The sequence below is a fragment of the Oreochromis aureus genome, linkage group 3, assembly GCF_013358895.1.
Source record: "Oreochromis aureus strain Israel breed Guangdong linkage group 3, ZZ_aureus, whole genome shotgun sequence".
In the NCBI taxonomy this organism is placed as follows: Eukaryota; Metazoa; Chordata; class Actinopteri; order Cichliformes; family Cichlidae; genus Oreochromis; species Oreochromis aureus.
Genome location: NC_052944.1, coordinates 98723669 through 98729803, shown reverse-complemented (window position 1 = coordinate 98729803; position 6135 = coordinate 98723669). Strand labels below are relative to the sequence as shown.

Sequence of the window (6135 nt, the reverse complement as noted above, 5' to 3'; positions counted from 1 at the left end):
TAACATTATTATTATTATTAGTATTAGTTTTATTATTTGTTTATTATTCATAACATACTACTACTGTAGTGGTTTGAACAATTGATCTGTGGTTATTGTGTCCCTGCAAATTCAACAATGCGCCTCAATGCAAAGCATCAAACAAATATTTTTATTATCAAGTCATTCGACCTACTGGATGAATCACCGTAGCTCTGACAGTGAAGCACACTCATTTTTATTGGTAGTCACCATGTAAGTGCAAGCTTTAAACTCTCATGGATGAGTAAAACTCATTAGAAACACCGGCGAGCGGTGAGTGAATAACAGGTCTGACAGCAGCAGCAGGGACGGTGCTGTCATAGTTTAATGTGGAGTCTGTTTGCACTCAAACAGTGAAGAGCAAAGAAAAGAACTTTAATGGTTCTGGGTCATTTTTGACCCAGAACTGTAAGTTTCTTGTGTTTTGGTGATATTTTGTATTATGGTTTATGTTCTGGTTCATTTACAGTCTTATATATGCTGCTTTGAGTTTCTTATACTTCCTGTTTAGTTCCTTGATCATTAGATTCCCCCTATGTCTCTGTGTACAGTATCTCTGTGTGTGTCTGTGTTTGTGTGTGTTTGTGTGAGGCCTTGTGCTCCATTCTATATTTCCTCAGCCCGTCATGTCTCTCTTGTCTCCTCTTTGCCTCGCTCACTCTCGTCTGCCTTTCCTGCACTCCTCTGACAAGCGACATGTCAGTGTTGCGTTCCTTTGTTTGCTGTTTTATTGTGAAAGTCTTGCATTCTTTGTTCTAGTGATGGGATTTCCGGCTCTTTTTAGAGAACCGGCTCTTTCGGCTCGGTTCACTAAAAAGAGCCGGCTCTTTCGGCTCCGAACCAGCTCTTCAGGTTGTTTTGTTGCTTTAATTAATTTATTATTAACAATAATATAAAATTATGCACAAAAGGAATTACTAGTGGAAAAAAAGTGGTTTTATTTGTATATTTTCATATATATAAATATATGCGGTGGCCCCTAGAGACAAAGCACGTACAAACTCCAAAACACATTTCTAGCATTAACTGAACTTCCAAAACAGAGCTACCTAGATCACTTAAATTACACAATTGAAAGCATATGTGTATTGTTTGTGTATTTATACACAAGCACTCATATATATTCAAATAATTTAAAAAAATGTTCATTTACCTCTTACTACCACACACCTAATCCAGTCGTTGGTACTTGCTGGCTTGTGCAGCCTCTAGGTAACAAAAGCTCAACACTGCACCGAGCATCCTGGAGCATTTCTGTTGTGTTTTGTATGTGTTTTGGAGTTTTTACGTGCTTCTGAGTTTTTACGTGCTTCTGAGTTTTTACGTGCTTCAGGGTTTGTACGTGCTTTGTCTCTAGGGGCCACCGTAAATATACTTTTATTTATTCACTCCACATAAAATGTAATAAATAAATCATATAATACAAAAAACAACTATTCACGGTTCAACTTTTAACTATTTAAATTTTCAGCTTTTTCATTTTAAACATATTTAAAGTCAGTGTTGGGAAGGTTACTTTTAAAATGTATTCCATTACAGAATACTCAATACATGCCCCAAAATGTATTCTGTAACATATTCCGTTACGTTACTCAATGAGAGTAACGTATTCTGAATACTTTGGATTACTTAATATATTATCGTGCTGTTTACAAATACGTGAATGTACTATTGCTGTGTGATTTATTACTCTTACTGAAGGTCCGCGGCTCCGAACCGTAGTAAAGGGACCTCGGGCTAATACAGTGGGTTCCGTGTCGGGCTGGTAGCCGAAAACTAGCTTTACTTTGTTGTCTGGGTCAACTTTGCTTGCCAGAGACAGAGAGAGGCGTTGAAAGCAGTGTTGCCAACTTAGCGACTTTGTCGCTATATTTAGCGAGTTTTCTGACCCCCTAGCGACTTTTTTTCTTAAAAAGTCGCTAAAAACGACGGAAAGCGTATCGCTTTTACTCTCAACAAGCAGCGGTGCTGTAACACAGTCAGTTCTTCTTTACTCTTTTACTCTTATGCTGTTTTGTGGATCACAAGGTTTAAAACTACTTATAAACACACACACACAAAGTAACTCCACCAGAGTGCCTATTTCGGCTCACTTTTGCCGGTCCAAGCCCGGATAAAGGAGCAGGGTTGGAATTGTGACATTAAAAAAAACAATAATTGCTAAAAGAAATTTAATTTGTAGTTCTAAATAAACTCTAAATGCATTTAGGACGTTTTTTTACTCACTTTATGTCTCTTCCACGATGTTATTTCTCTCTCCAACAACATAGGTTACAATTATATTAGCATGACCAATTATGCAAATTAGGTGATGACGTCATTTAGCGACTTCTAGGACAACCAATAGCGATTTTCCTTACTGAGGAGTTGGCAACACTGGTTGAAAGGCTGCTCCAACAGAACTTATTTTTTCCGGAGGAAAACACAAACACAGTGTACAGTTGAGTCTTAATAGCTTACTTACAGCTGGGCTTGTCAGGCACTCTTCTTGGCTGCAGTGGTTATTATTATATTTACATGCTTCCAGCTCCCGTTTTTGCTCCGTGACAGCTCGGACTTTTCCTTTCTCTCCCTCCCTCGCTCACAGACACATAACGGGTATGGTAGTCCATTCTCGCTGCAGCACGGACTACACTGCCCATGAGGCTACATTCTTTAGGGCCATGCCTGTAGCATTCTGCCTTTTAGCTTAGCACAACAACAACAACAAAGCGCTCTCTCACCCAGGAAACACGCAGAGAGAGCGTCACCCTGTAACCATGGCAACCGTAACGCTGCCGCCTGGAACAACAGAACACAGCTGTCAAACAAACCCAAATAATCCTGACCCGCGACAATATGAAACAGGGAAGTACCGCCGTGTATTCCATTTATTTCAACAAAGTAACTGTATTCTGAATACCACCTTTTTAAACGGTAACTGTAACGGAATACAGTTACTCATATTTTGTATTCTAAATACGTAACGGCGGTACATGTATTCCGTTACTCCCCAACACTGTTTAAAGTGTAACAACACAAAACACTGCAAACCACAACACAATTAAATATAAATTAAAATATGAAAACAAAAAGAAGATGCATATTCTCTGTCATATGGGCCTGCATGAATAAACTTTCTGAATCCTTCATCATCCGCAAATGAAAATAGTTGTGGATGATTACCATAACTTTCTAATGTGACGTTGTTGTCCCTGGCTCTCTTTTTCTCTCTCTCTCCGGCTCTGTTCCTGTGCTACTGCGAGTGTAACTACCGCCCCTCCCCCCTCTGCCCAGCGCAAAGCACAAGGCTCAGTGCCGAGTGAAGCGGAAAAAAAGTGCGAGAGAGAGGGTGAGAGAAAGAAAAAAAAAAAACCCCACAGCTCGCAATAAGGAGCCGACTCGCGTCGTTCACGTCAAAGATCCGGCTCTAAGAGCCATTTCGTTCGCGAACGACACATCACTACTTTGTCATTTTTCCTGTGAAGGTTCTCAGTCATCCAGGTCATCGTAGTCTAAGGAGCTTGGAAAGAAAAGCGTCTGGACTTCTGTAAGTTGCTTGAAGATGTTTCACCGTTATATTCGGGTCCTACCCTGTCTGCATTACGCAGCCAGTTCAAGATGAACATTTTTCTAGTTTCCCAAACAGTAAATCAGTGTGTGTGCAGTTCTCTGCAAACTCAGCAGGAATAATTAGTGTGAAGCTTTAACACTGCTGATCCTCTTTGAATCATGGATCAGCTGAAATGTGTAAAATGTTGTTCACACGTGTTGAACTGACTGAAGCTTCCAGTCACAGTGTGTGTCAGTGAATGCATCGTGTGTGCTTCATGGCTCCATCTAGTGGACTGATAGTAGAGCAGCTGATGGCAGCTTCCTCTGCCTCACACTGCTGTCTGACTGCATTCAGCTGACACTGAGATGAAGCAGGAAAGAAGCAGCTGATATTTGGACAGCACACATGATGGAAAGGAGGATTTCAGTTGATGTGCACATGAATGATTTGTGTTTCCTCTGCAGGTGAAGGTAGAAAGTGTGTGTGAGCTGATGTGAATTGAGCAGCATGGATCAGTGTGAGGGAGAGAGGAGGAGTCCCTCCTCTAAAACCACTCTGTGTGGGGAACATGAGAGCCAGACCAAAGCTCAGAGGTGAGGTGACCATCTCTAACTGTCCATGACTCTTCTCCATGTCACAGCTCAGCACTCACATCACTGCTCCATCATTCTTCACAGGAACCCACCTGGACCTCCACCCAGCTCTGTGTCCTTACAGAGTGACACGTCTAAAGGTGAACCCATTCATTTTAAAGTCCAGCCTGTGTCTGCTGCAGAGAGGTGAGCTGTTAGTAACATGAACTCTTTGATTAAACTGCTTGATGTTGTTGGATATAAACTGCAGTGCAAACACGTCATTCCCTCAATCCCATTTAAACTGTGTCTTAAAAACAAGTGTAAAAAAGCACGTGTGCAAAGGGAGCTCTACTTGGACAAACTGCACGAAGTGCGTTGATAGAAACATTTCAGGGATTATGAGTCATTCTGCACTCCAGATGTGTTAATTGTGTTAAAGATTTTATCAGGTTAATCATGATAACAGATTAATCCCCTGACCCCTTAACCCTAACCCTACATGTTCATTTTGACAGCACTGGTAAATCCTTTTTAAAAAGAAAACAATGAAAGAGAAAAGATCCAAATGTTAGACTTGGTCATTTGCTGTTTGAGGACAGTGATGCTCATATCTGTGGGGAAAGTGTGACCTGAGTGGGTTCATGTTTGTCTTTAAAGAGCTGCTCTGATTCTCTTTGTGTCTGATCTGTTAAACAGTCTGAGAGGTCACACAGAGACCCAGCAGCTAAAGCCTGGATCATACTGGCTGCTGTTAATCAGACTCCATCAGGACAACACTGAACCACAGTGGTGTGGATGTAGTGGATAAATCCCACCATACTGATGCTCAGATTTAATCACAGGGAACAAAACCAGATGTTACCTTCAGATTGTGACCTTTGGAGTGGACGATGCAGATTTCAATAGAGAATAAATGTTGTTGTTTTTCAGCTGTGAAAAAAGAATCTAATTTTCTGAACTTAAGAATTTATGATGCTGGAAAAAACATGGTGACAATAACACAACATTTGCACTGTATTCATAGAATGAATGTAAAACTTTCAGACATTCATTAAATATGCAAAATGTGTACAGAAACATCAGAGGGTCAGATGTGAAGCACTCAGTGATTTTGATAAAATGACTCATCAGTTATTGATCTGTACTACACTGATCTACCACGTTAGTAAAGCTGGTGTTCTGGTGGTGGAGAGACCTCGGATCATGTTCTGGTTTTGGAGCAGTGATCTGCTGGTGGTTCAGTTTAATGAGCTTCTTCAAAATCATCCCTGACATCACCACTGAAAGGACGTCTATAAAAACAGACTGAAGATTACTGATATGTTCACAATCTGAGAGTTTAAAACTTGACAGACTTGATTCAGATGAAGTTATTTGAGCAGAAACTCCTGGATCTTTATCCTGTGTTGATCTAATCCTTCATGGTTCCTCCACAGAGTGGACCAGCAGAGCTCAGAGGCTCCCAGTGGTCAGTCTGCCCAGCAGCATCAAACACAGCTGGACTCCATATTTATGGTCTGTACATGTACAACAACTACTGTTACATCTATTCTGTTCACAGTCATCTCCATGCTGCTCTTTGTAGACCAGTGGATTGTCAGTGTGTCCAACATGGATCTGATGTTTGGCTCCATGATTTCAGTCTGATTGGCTCATTCATAAATATTCTGTTCCAGCTGCTGGAGAACAACATCATCACTTTTGTGAAGAACGAGCTGAAGAACATTCAGAAGGTTCTGAGTCCAGATTACCCAGAATGCTTTGAGAGTCAGAGGAGCAGCTGCAGAGAGGCATTTGTGAAGATCACAGTGGACTTCCTGAGGAGAATGAAGCAGGAGGAGCTGGCTGACCGTCTGCAGAGCAGTAAGAGGATTTCTATAAAGATTTAAAGTTTTGGATGAATGAAACATTTACTGATGTCTGAAGAGAAGGAGAAACATGTTTTAAAGATTCATTCTTTTGGAATGAAGTGTTTGTTTCCACTTTCAAAAGATATTCTACATA

The 6135-nt window shown here is 40.8% G+C and overlaps 1 long non-coding RNA gene across 1 annotated transcript; it reads left to right on the top strand.

The window, feature by feature from the left end:
- The first annotated feature begins 4088 nt into the window (after positions 1–4088).
- Positions 4089–5628, top strand: LOC120438584. Its single transcript, XR_005612003.1, has 3 exons — positions 4089–4149; positions 4234–4335; positions 5568–5628. It is a non-coding gene; the product is annotated as an uncharacterized LOC120438584 (long non-coding RNA).
- The last annotated feature ends 507 nt before the right edge of the window (positions 5629–6135 follow it).